The sequence below is a fragment of the Lonchura striata genome, chromosome 3 (assembly GCF_050655825.1).
Source record: "Lonchura striata isolate lonStrDom1 chromosome 3, ASM5065582v1, whole genome shotgun sequence".
Lineage (NCBI taxonomy): Eukaryota > Metazoa > Chordata > Aves > Passeriformes > Estrildidae > Lonchura > Lonchura striata.
Window position 1 is genome coordinate 17,998,630 of NC_140705.1, and position 12,545 is coordinate 18,011,174.

A 12,545-nucleotide genomic window follows, 5' to 3' on the forward strand; every position below is an offset into this window, starting at 1 on the left:
AAGAGATTTAAAGTTTGCAAACTCCTCTAAAACAATCAATATGACTGTGATTTTGAGTGGTCTGGAATGCTATGTTAATGTAATTAATGGGTACCACACCCAATGATCATGACTTTTAACAGTTAAATTTAATTGAAACAACAGAACAGCAAATTTAAGTGTGTCAGAAAAAAAAGCTCTTAAGAATATGGAACACATTCATGAAACCATAATCACTGTTTACATAAAAATTTCCTCAGAAAATGTCATTTTTTTGAATTATCAATTGAACATTTACATCTTATAAACACTTATAAACAAGGACAATTCTTTTTCAGAAAACATCATCTGCTTCCATCAAAAAACCCAAAACAAATCAATATATTATATAAAATAACATTAAAAATCAAATCAGTTTCAACCAGGATGCAATGATTTCCAGTTGTCTTATTTTGATGTTTCATAAAATGTCCAGTTCCTCCACCTCCCCCTACTCATTGACAGCTTATCAATCACCAATATCAATCTTATGGCAAAAAAAATACATAATAGTTACTATGAAGCAATTGTTAATACACAAGTAAACTTTTAGTGAGCCAGCTATAGTTTAAAAAAATGCAGATTACCTAATTATGTTAAGGATATGTACATGGGGTATTTCCTCTCCAGACTCAGTGTGCACTGTACTGCTGTAAGTCTGCAATGGATCTTCATTGCTACTAACGTTAATCCAGCTCTTTTTTGCCTATGGAATTAGGCCAGTTTGAAGCAAGAAGGAATCAGGCCAAGCTATTCTTCAGAAGCGCTCAAAATGCAAATGGCTAGGACTCCTATTTTCACATTTAAAAAAGCCCTTCAAATTGCACTTACTAACTGCTTCTGCTGTAGCATTTTATTTCTGTATGGGTGCTCAAAGAGCAGCAGGAACTCATTTGCCATTACAGCTGACTTGCTCTTGGTTAGGGCATACAGGAGATGTGTCCTTTCCTGTCTTCTCAGTCACTGCCAAGCAGGGGGTTGACATTTCCCATCCTACCCCATGAACCAAATGAGCTACTGAGAAACCATCTACAAGCATCCAAAAGAGCTGGAAGAATTATGTCTTTGAGTCACCATATAGGAAGCTGAGGCTAGCGTCAGAGTTACATCTCTAAATGTAAGTAAGACTGCTGGTTAGGAATTAACTGATATCTCATATTTTCAAGCTACATAGATAGCACATGAATTAACACAAACACAATCTGATTAAAAAATGTCCAGCAAACTGAAATATTAGTAGTATTAAGGGAAAAAATCATGCAAATCCAGCAGCAAAAGTCTTACGTAGGGAAAAGCTATTTTCCAAAAGTATTGCCATATTCCCTACTATAAAATAACAAACCAGTTAAAGTCTTTGGGGAATGACCTGACTTGCTTCTCCACATGCTTCATAATGCACCTGTGATAAGTTTTAATGGTCCGTGACATTTATGCACCTGTTCCCTTGCTGTTGATTTGCATTCTGTTATTAAAAAAAATGTGATCTTGTTTCTAATTGCATGCATCTGTCCACAGTTCAAAGGCCTTAATTCTTCCTTATTAACAGATAGCTGGTTATTTAGAGAACCTCTCTGTACAATTCCTAAATTCTCTGTAAGATTATGATCTCTGAATATGCCTATGCCAGAATATAAAGTGTTTCATTCAATGAGTTGCCTTTGCCTGCATATTTTTTGTTTCCCATGTTGCATATTATTCAAGAGTAGCAGATAAGAACTAACAGAAGAAAATTGTTTTCTTAAGTATTCTAGCACTGAAACATATTTAGCATAGACAGCAAGTCAGTTACCAGCAAAACTGAGTCTCTGAAAGATGGTCATACACACAATGTTACTTGCCTGTGTTTGTTATGACCTTAGGGAAAATGATCCAAGCAACACCTGACTAAGAGTTTGGAGAGTAACACAAGGACAAAGGCAGCTGTTGTCATTCACTTTGTTTTAGTCACAAAAACCATAGGAGAGTGAGCTGTCTGCCCTGAGAACCTGGTGAAGTGAAGGAAACACTGATATTCTAACAGACAGACCTCCCACAAGTTCCATTGAAAAGGTCTATTAGAACAAGGAACTTCATTGTTTGGGTTTTTTTTTTTATAAAGCAGTACCAACTCCTGTAATTTTTCTTCAAGAAAGTAAAAATATATAAACCTGCTGAACCCCCCCATTCAGTTTTTCATGTGTTTTTTATATCCCATGCTCAAAAATACACCAATGAAACATCACAAAAACATTCCAATATCACTAGAGACTGTGAAAAAAAAGTACTTGGAGAAGTCTTCTCAGTTTTAAGGTCAGACACCAAGAATATTACAAGCCCACTGAATTTTATTTGGAAGGAATATACAGCTATGCTTCACTTTATATCTAGCAGTATTGTGGGGATAATGTTTGCAAGAGCTATCAGCTTAGATTTGATCTTGTGAATCACTAACCTTCCCTAAAATACTTTCCACTTTTCCTAGTCTGTACTTCTCCATTTGATAAATTTTTCCTATAAATAGTACTTGGCATTCATTCTGATTAAGTAGCAGTTTTCCTTCAAATTCATAGAGTTCAGTTAGATCAAGGTAATTATGAATGTCAATTCTAGATTCCAAAATGCGGAAAAATGTCTTCCTGAAAAGTTTCTAACAAATTCATAAATAAATTCCTGCAGATTATTTACTTTATACATGGATCTTATATAAAATATATGTAAGTACAGAATGATAGAATTATTTGGGATCTTTATGTTTATCTAATTTCAAACCAAATGTAATGCTTTTTCCAATATACTGTGACAGTAGTAGAGTTCAATCTTCTTAAGAAACTACACAGCCTATGATGGCCAGTGACAGCTTTTAAGTTCTTTTAGCAGTGGAACTTGATAAATCTAATAATTTAAATATTAAATACTGATGTAAGACAGAACTGGTGATCCAAGTGTGAAATATAAGTGCCAGAACACTGACTTGTGACACATTTTTGCCAACTAAAAAAGAAAAAAAAGGGAACAGTTTTTTAAAATATTTCTAAGTCACATGTTATCTCCTGGGAGACAGCAAGTTTTAGGCTAGAAAATAAGTGACTTGCAGACTGACCTGTTTGATTTTATTTGCCTGCAAGAGGGCTACCAAGGACTAAATTCTGTGTAGTAGTTAAGAACAAATTTCTTTGTAAGAGAAGAGCAATTAGTTGGCAACAATAAGGGAAATATTTTCAAGGATTTATAGGCAAAAGTCACCATTATTTTGCTGACCAGGAAGATGCCTTGAAGGTACTTTTCTAACATCATCCAGTAAATAGAGGTTCCTACAGTAATAGAAGCACCTGTTACAAGTGACAAAACAAATACAGCTTATAATAAAAAGAACTTCTTAAATTATTTCACTCCCTCCATTTTAAAGTCCTCTGCTCCCTTTAGTGGCCCTCAGACCATTAAGGAGGAGTTTGTTTACAAAAATAACTCATGTGTTCTAACATAAACTGAACTTTCTCATTTTGCCAATATGCACCACAGTCCGTTTGAAAACTTAGATCAAAAACTTTGGCCTGGATTTTTAGTTTTAATCTTATAAGGCCTTACCATAGATTGTACTGTTTTGAACTTGGTGTGCACATCTGAGTCTTTGATCAAAGAATTTTTGGGCAGAGAAAAACTGTAAATGTTAAAATAAACAAAGGATCTTGGTGCCTGGGAGCAGGTGTCCCAGCTATTTGGTAAGATTTGCAGGCTCAAAAGATATTACTTGCTCTTATCCCAAATGTCAGATGCATGTTACAGTAGGCATATATTTAGTAGAGGAGCTTAATCCTTCCTGCTGCATCAGTGCTGAAGCTGCAAACACTTCTGGCTTATGCCAGTGCAAAGTCAATTTAAAGGATACCAAATACTGATGAGCCAACTACAGTAGTTGGAGAGCAGTAGTAAACCATCCGTAACAGCTTCTGACAAACTGCTGAGCCTTGGAAAATTATGAAAATTAATTCTCAATTCTTGAATATTTTCAGGTTTCACAAGCACTGTTGGCTATAACTCTAATCAAAGCACAGAAAAGTTTTAATAATGTGACAGGTAAGGTGAGAAAGATAAAGAAATAATAAAACTGCTTAGAAAAGGGCTTGAGGTTTTATTAAGCAGTACACACAGACACAGGCATTTCTGCCAACAGCCTTTGCACATTTTTGCTTGCATAAATCATAAGGAACAGCAAGGTCCAGCTGAAGTGCCTTGAAGGCACTGATAAGCCTGAACAGTACCAGTGATAGTGGGTGTGTGTCTAACCCTGGTTATCCTCACCAGCCCTGATCCAGAGCTGTGAGGGATCTCAGCCCCAGCACAGGAGGCTGCTCTGCCCTCCCGGTCCGACGTGGCCGCGGTCTCTGGGTCTGCTCTGCTCCCTTGCCCGTGTGCCCCCGGGTCCCAGCGGGCTGGGTCCCTGCCCTGCTGGCTCTGCTGCCCCCTGAGAAACCTCCTGTGCCTCATCTGGCCTTTGCTGCTCCCCTCCAGTGACTCAATCAAACCACACTCAAGTGACTAAAACAGAAATAACCTACAGCTCTTTGTTCTCATTATTCCACATTTAGATTCCATATAACAGCAAGCATTTTTAAAGACCTGTCAGAATGTCTCTGTTGACCTTTACAGTGGAGGAAAGGATTCAAAATTATTTTATATTCTCTTGTAATTTTCTTTAAACACTTTTGAAAAATTATTTAATTTATACACTTCACCCTTCTGGTGGTTGACTAGAATGCTTGCTAAAACATAAATTTGGGCTCACCATTTCCTGTAACCTTGGAAGGAAACCCACAGCAGTGAGATACCACGAAAAGAATCACTGTAATGACAACAGGAATTTCTAATGACTGGAAAATCAGGCAGAGTGACAGCTATGACTTAGTGTGAATTGCCTAACAATTCTAATTGTCTTGTTGCACGAAATCCCTATTCAATCCCAGGTGACAGTCTTAGGAGTAGCAGCTCACAAGGTCTATTATTCTGCTACAAAAGGAAACTAAGCTAGGTTGGTTCAATTAATTTTTGAAAATTGTATATTGCTAGTCATCTTATTATGTTCCTAATACTGACAAAGGCTTTTTTTGTTATTTGTTCCAATGTTTTTTTCTAGAAAAAACCTGCTTGACCTATGCTTCCTTGACTCTCCTTTTTGGTTTTCTAAAGATAACACAATGCACTTCACTTTTCTGCCAGGTATACTTCACAAAATAACCAGTAAAAGTCATTATTCTTTTTGTAACTAGCCTATGTTGAAGCTCGTCAAGGAGTTGATAAGAAAATATCTGTGTTATCTATCCACACAGTACTGTGTTTTTGCCTGAGCTATTTCAACAATTTGTAGCAATAATTGTACTAAAGGGCTTTTCACAATTTAAATTTCTTTTTGTGAAAATCAGTAGAAAAAGCAACCATTAAATAGTGTTACATTTCAGCATCATCAATCATTAGTAAAAAGGAACAGATCATCCTCAAAATCTCTTTTCCTGATAATAGAGTTAAATAACTATTTCCTTTACACTTACTTTCCTTTACACTACTAGCTGGCCTATATATATTCTTTTATAATTTCCTTATACACACCCTTAACAATTTTACTTTGTTTATATTTTTCACCTACTTTTTATCCTTTGATGTCAGTAATGAGTTTGTGATTTTGCCAAGTCAGTCCCTATTTACTCATCTTACTTCTTTCTCCTGTAATTAGTACTGTACTTCTAAAAATGTAAGGCTTTTCCTCCTTTTTTAATGTAAGATTTGCCTCTGAGATCTCACCCAATTTGTTCAATTTAATTGCCTCATACTGGTTTTAGTTTATTTTACCTTCATAAGGATTCCAAAATTAAGCATTAACCTTTCTTTAGTCACACTGCTTTCTTCCTTCAATCAATCATTTTCTATTGAGCAAAAACTGTAGATTTTGATTTTTGGGCTAAGGAAAATGAAGGGGATGTTAACTCTTTGTATATCAGTTACTATGCCTCCAGATACTCTTGTGTTTGAAATAATTCAAGAAAGGCTATTCAATAAGGAGTCTTTGACATTAGCCTTTGGAATCAATAAAGAAGTGGCATCTAGACCCAATATATACTTAATTTTAGAATATGCTGGGTAGTATATTGTATCATATTCAGAGGTGGAGTTCTTTACTAAGAAACCAGTGAAAATATCATATATATATATATATATATATATATATATATATATATATATATATATATATATATATATATATACTGTAATTTATGTCCAGAATACACTGTATATTACCTAAATTTTAAATTTACATTTACAGGAGTGAATAACGATGGTGTTGGATGTTACCCCTGATTTTGGTCCAGGATCTGTGATTCAAATATAAGCAGCATATCCTACCACACAGTCAGTAAGAACAAATGTCACCAGGCAAAGCATAACAGATGGCAAAACCAAAGAATGGTAGAATACTTGAACAAACAAAAAAGACTGACGAAATATCCCTAGGCCTGACATCTGCCATGACATCTCCTATGTCTGTTGTACCTGGCCTGCAATCAACTGAACAGCATTCCACTGATATGGGGAAAGGATGGGACAGGAAATGAGGCCCTGAGATCAGGCAGAGGTACTGTTCTAGCGGGGGAATACCCAGGGCAAGTACTGGTCCGGTGAAGAAGTGCATATGGATTATAGAAGTGTTTCTTGTTTTCAGAATCACATTTTGGAAGAGATTTTGTCCTCTGACTTAGTAAATAAAAAGCACAACATAAGGTAAAAAAGCTGGTTTCCATCCAGACTAAAACGGTAAAAATATATAACAGCTTGGCTTTAAAAGGATGTCCATCTGTTAGCAAACTAGTGATCATACCATATCCACAATGGTCTAGCAAACTAACAGCCAAAAAATTTATTGTCCACACCCACAGCTCAAGAAATACTTTGAGCTGGGGTTTTTTGGGGGTTTTGTGTGGGTTTGTTTTTTTTTATTATTTTGTTTGTTTTGTTTTGTTTTGTATTTTTGTCTATAGAAAGATCAATTTAAGTGATTAAGTGAAATTTTTGCCATTTTAAAATGTTTTTAAACTGTCTAAATCTTACAAAAATATCTTACTGGAAGATGTTCCCTGTCCTTACAGGTCCTGGTGGGCACACAGCAAACCAGTTCTTTTGCCTTGGTAGGAGAATCTTGATCTGAAATCTGATCGTAGTATTTGACATTCAGTGCAAGAGCTGGTGGAGATAACAGTCTTCCACAAAAGTGTACTTGGCTAGAAATGGTGTTCTTGGCTGACTTATTGGAACACAAGTTAAATAGCTGCACTACCAATTTCAGCAGATTGAAGATTGCCTGGTTAGCAAACACATGCCAAGGCCTTTTCATTACTTGCCACATCTAAGCCAGCTAGAGCCAATGCTAACCTGGATATACTATCCAAGCTGAAATCATGTTCCTAATATATACAAGCCCTTCAAGGCTATATCTCATGTCATTTCAAAAAATTTTACACCATTAAAGAAATGAGACCAGAGACTGGTGGTATTTCAATTTTCTGAGGTATCAGCATCTCCTGTTGGTTTGACCAAACCAGCAAATGTTTACAAATGAACAAAGCTGAAGTCTCAGATGAAGGGTGTTTACATTTGCTGCACTTCATATAGCACAGGTGCTGCACTGGTCCACTGTGCAAGGAGATGAACTCAACATGTGTAGAGATGTTCAGCTGAAATGTCACCATGAGAATCTGTTCCTACTCCTTCATATTATGAACCTGAATTTCATAAGGCCAGAACTGAAGCAACCTTCAGTAGAGTGCAAGCAGCAACATTTATTAAAATTGCTTTCTTGGTATATATTTGTTTGACTCTCAATTTACCAGTGCATGATCAATTTAAAAATGCATGAAACCTAATAGTATAAGCATTGTATTACAACACAGAGTCTTCCTCTAGGAATGGTTATAATGATTTACTGGTTTAAGTCCAGTGCAATAACAATTTGTTTGGATCAGCAGAACTATAATTTGACTGTCATTGGCTGGTTGGTAAACACAGTCCCATACAAATTGTCTTTGTTGTCTGGCCTAAGAGTGTGAATGACCAGTCTGGAATACAAAAAATTTACAATACCAATCCAGTAGTGGATTTTCCAGACTTTTGAAACAACACTTAAAAATGTAACAAATTCAGAAATTTAATTCATAGATATGTGTAGCCTATGAACCCTCCTTTGTGAGAGTCATTTCAGAGGCCTTCAGCTAAGCCAGGTGTATTCTACAGTACATACTACAGATAAAGCTGGTCACACCAGCACAGTCTGTATCATAGAATCATAGAATTACTTGGGTGGGACCTCAAAGGTCATGGGCATGGTCACCTTTCACTACACCAGGTTACTCAAAGCCCTATCCAGCCTGGTCTTGAACACTTCCAGGGATGGGGCCACCACAACTTCTCTGGGCAACCTGTTCCAGTCCCTCAGTATCCTCTAAATAAATAATTCCTCCCTAATACATAATGTAAATTTACTCTCTTTCTATTTAAACCCATTATACCTTGTCCTGCCACATATTCCCCCACTCTGGGGCTCTCTGAGCCAGGACACCACAGCTGGCATTCAAGTGTAACACAAGCCTGCAGAGTTTTTCTACCTGCTGTTAACAGCCCACCTGGAAGAGAGAAGGCAGAGTCCTTGGACATCTCATTATGTGCTTTGAAACAAAACTGGTGCTGTTTTAAATGTTGTATCATGACCTTCCAAATGGTACCTAATTTTAAGGAAATGCTTTATTGTATTAATTTATAGAAACAGAGGACTAGAAGGAACCTGCATCGTCATGTCTAATCCCCTGCTATTACAAGCAGTCACATCACATAATCCTTTTAATAAACTGAAGTGTACTTGGATACCATGGTGATGAGTACTTCATAAATATGGATATTTGTAGCTGAGCAGAAAATAAAATGATAAAAAAGTGCAGTAGAAGAAAAGAATGACTATGAATGACAAGGGTGAGTATAACACAGTTCTAAGGAAATTCCAGTTTTGGATTTTTGACAAGAGACTAATGAAAATTTTACTGAAACCTCTGAAGTAAGAGTGATGCCAACTAGGGAAGGGGTCAATTTCTCACAGGACTTGTGAGAAATACAATAATGGAAGAAAGAAAATAAGGATAGTAAAGAAAAAAAAAAGGCCACTGTCAATATAGAAAACTTACTCCATTCGTCACAGTGCACAATGCAATGGTAATAGCTTGAAAGAGCAAAACCACAGCCATTTAGAGATTTATCCTGAGGTTATTTAATCAGACAAGTTTATAGAAGAAAAAATAATTTCCTTACTTTTGTACCTATCAGAAAACCAGGGACCCAAGCCAGACCTAAGTTAACATCCATAATCACAATAACTCATTTTATGCATTGTGCACCTCTATTTATTTTCATATGCTTGGCTTTCCTGCATTTGCAGAGTAGTTCTAGAAGATAATTCCTTTTTTAATGAAGAAATTCTGGTGGAATATATAACAATTTTAATTTTTCTTTCAGTAGTTTTGATCAGTTTCAGCATAAAACAGAAATCCTCTCCTGTATATCCTTGATTCAATCTCCTTCCACATAGGATAAGCCTTCATTTAGAAACCACACCTTTATCACACAAGCTGCCAGAAAAAGGAATTAAATTTCCTAAGGTAAACCTTCTATATAAGGCCACAGAGGGAAGTAATGAAATTTAATGAAAGCTGTAGCTCTAAATAAAAGCACAGGGAACCTCTACCCCAATCCTGATGAAAATGAGGTTATGGGTTGCACACAATGATTAACATTCCAACTCTTTCCAACCCCATTGTCTCCAAAGGACTTACAACAGAGATATATTTGGCATACATTTTACTCCAGACAGATGAATGAGGAGTAAAGAACTCATCATTTTCATTCCCGTAAGTGCAAAAAAGGAAGAATTGGAACAAATGTTACAATAGGTATGATTACAACAGAGTAAAATAATGTATTTCTTCTCAATTTTTTTAAATATTAAATACATGTTTAAGTAAAAGAAAAAATCCAAACACTAGGCTGTTTGTGATTTTCTAGGAATCCCTAGAAGGAAAAATTAAAGCATTTACTATGGGAAAAAAAACTGATCTCTTTATTTCCTGTCCAATGCAGCTTTTCTGTTGAAAACAAAGAAAGCAAAAGAAATTTAAGCTGTATCAGATAGGATACCTTCTTTCTTGTGTTTCAAATAGGTATGCATTCCCTTGAGAAATTAAAGAGATCATTTTAGTGATTCTCTCATAGGGATTGCAATTTTTAAAGCCATTGCAACAATTCCTTTAGTTTGTTGGCTTATGAAAGGAAGTTTTGAATGTTGAGAAGGGAATACATTCCCTTTATAAGGGAATTCTCAGTATGGCCACAATACATCAATTAATATTTTTTTCATTTACTTTTATGAAATAAAATTATTCAAGTACCAAAGGACAAATATTTCAAGTTCAAACTGTGGGGGATTTTTCAACCAGATAATTTTTGTTGCAAAAGTTGCTTCCTATTTTAGGAGAGAACCAGTTTAGCTCAGTTGAGTCTTCTGAAAACATGAAAATATTGGCAAAAAATTTGCAATGACTTGGGGTTACAATTATGTCTTCTTATTTGCATATCTATTTGAAAACATGTTTGAATTTTCCAGGCCCTGTGTGGCAAAAACCAACAGTCTAGACAGAGTATTGAGGCCTCACTACCAGGCTGCATTAACAGAAGTATAACGTGATGGCCATGAGCACTCTCGTCACTAGATGGGACTTGACTCAGGAGTACTGAATCTTAAAACAAGTTCTTAGCTAAAAGACTGGGACAAGCATGTGAGAAGGATTCTGTGGCTACAGCCACACTAAAAAGTAATGTGGTGGGTTGACCATGGCTGGTTGACAGCAGGTGCCCAACAACTGTTCCATCGTTGCAGCTGGGCAGGGGAAAGGAAATACAATGAAAAAATTAGTCAAGGTAAGGATGAGGAGAGATTACTCACCACTCACTGCCAAAGGAAAAACAGACTCAAGCTTGGAAAACTAAAGAGAAATAAATCCAAATCTTAAAAACTCTTTCCCACCAGCCTTTCCTTCTTCCTGGGCTTAAATTTACCTATTACTTTCTCTATCTTCTCCCCAGCGGAACAAGGGGATGGGGAATGGGAACCATGGAGTGTAGGAATCCCTAATAATCATTGCATAGAATTAGATCAGTGTTCCATGTTCCTCTGATTGCACACAAAAGGCATTCCTTGTATTTTGATTAAAGTCTTCTCCATTCTTTAGGGCCATTTTTATGCCATTGTCATGTATTTATACAATTAGATCTAATTTATACTATTAGACCTAATTACTTAATTGTTGTAGCATACATGATGAAATAATGAAAATGTGCAATTAAGATGTGCAATTACATAATTACAATGTGTAATGACATTAGGTATAAATATCCTAAAATGTTATGGAGAAAATATACTGTTGAAACAGAAGAATTTTTTTAGATACTACATTGGTTTTTAAAATGCAGACAAAACTATTAAATCATTCCTCAAATCTTAGGAATTTTCTTAAGTCCCCACTTAAGACACAGCCCATTTTTAGCACAAAAATTTATGTTTAATACAATCAAAAAGGGTAGGGAACTGTATGGGAAAAAATTATATATACTGGAATAACCAACTTTTTTTTTTTTTTGCCATATTTTTTAACATCAGCTTCCAGTTTCCATGTCTTTTTTTATAATCTGAAGAAAAATTATAAATTTAACTCTTATATACAAACTACATATCAACTTTAGAATTTAGTGTGGCTGTACAACATGGAGCCGATGAACTAACACAGAAATAACTAATTCCAGCCTTTCTGTGAAACCTGGTATCAGCTTCTCTCAAAAATACATGAAAGGAAAAGTATCTTTTTGATCTTCCCAATATTGGAACCTCCCCACTGCCTCCTTCTACCCTGCCGCTGAGAAATCCCACAGCTGCCTCCCGAGACTTCCCAGAGATCCCCAGGAGCACCTTTTGCTGTATTCTCAATGGTGTGTCACAAAAGGTGAGATTTCTCACTTGACAGCTGTTTACTTGTTAAAATTAAATTTAATTCCTGCAAGCATTTTAAACTCCCAAAGATACAGAAGGGTGAGATGGATTCCACTGTACCTAGGCGACTTCATTGCTGTTGGTAACATACAAGCATCCCAGAATGACCCTGAGCTCCTAATGGATCTGGCAAGTAGAGCAGCAAGAATTTTACAAGTAAAATGAGCACTAGTGATTAGAATTTTCCTTTTCTTCAAAAAAATAGTCTTGACAAAAGATTTTGACTAGATAAATTTAAATTTCCCAAACACAGACTTTGGTAATATTCCCACTCCGAAAATTCAGAACAATTAGTAATTTTCACCTGTCAGTTCAGAATGTTACTTCATGTTTATTTAAAAAGCCTTTTGTTATAATATATCAGTTCTGATGTCTTTTTACTTTGTTCTCTGGGGAGCTTTATTTTCAGGTATCTTTCTGT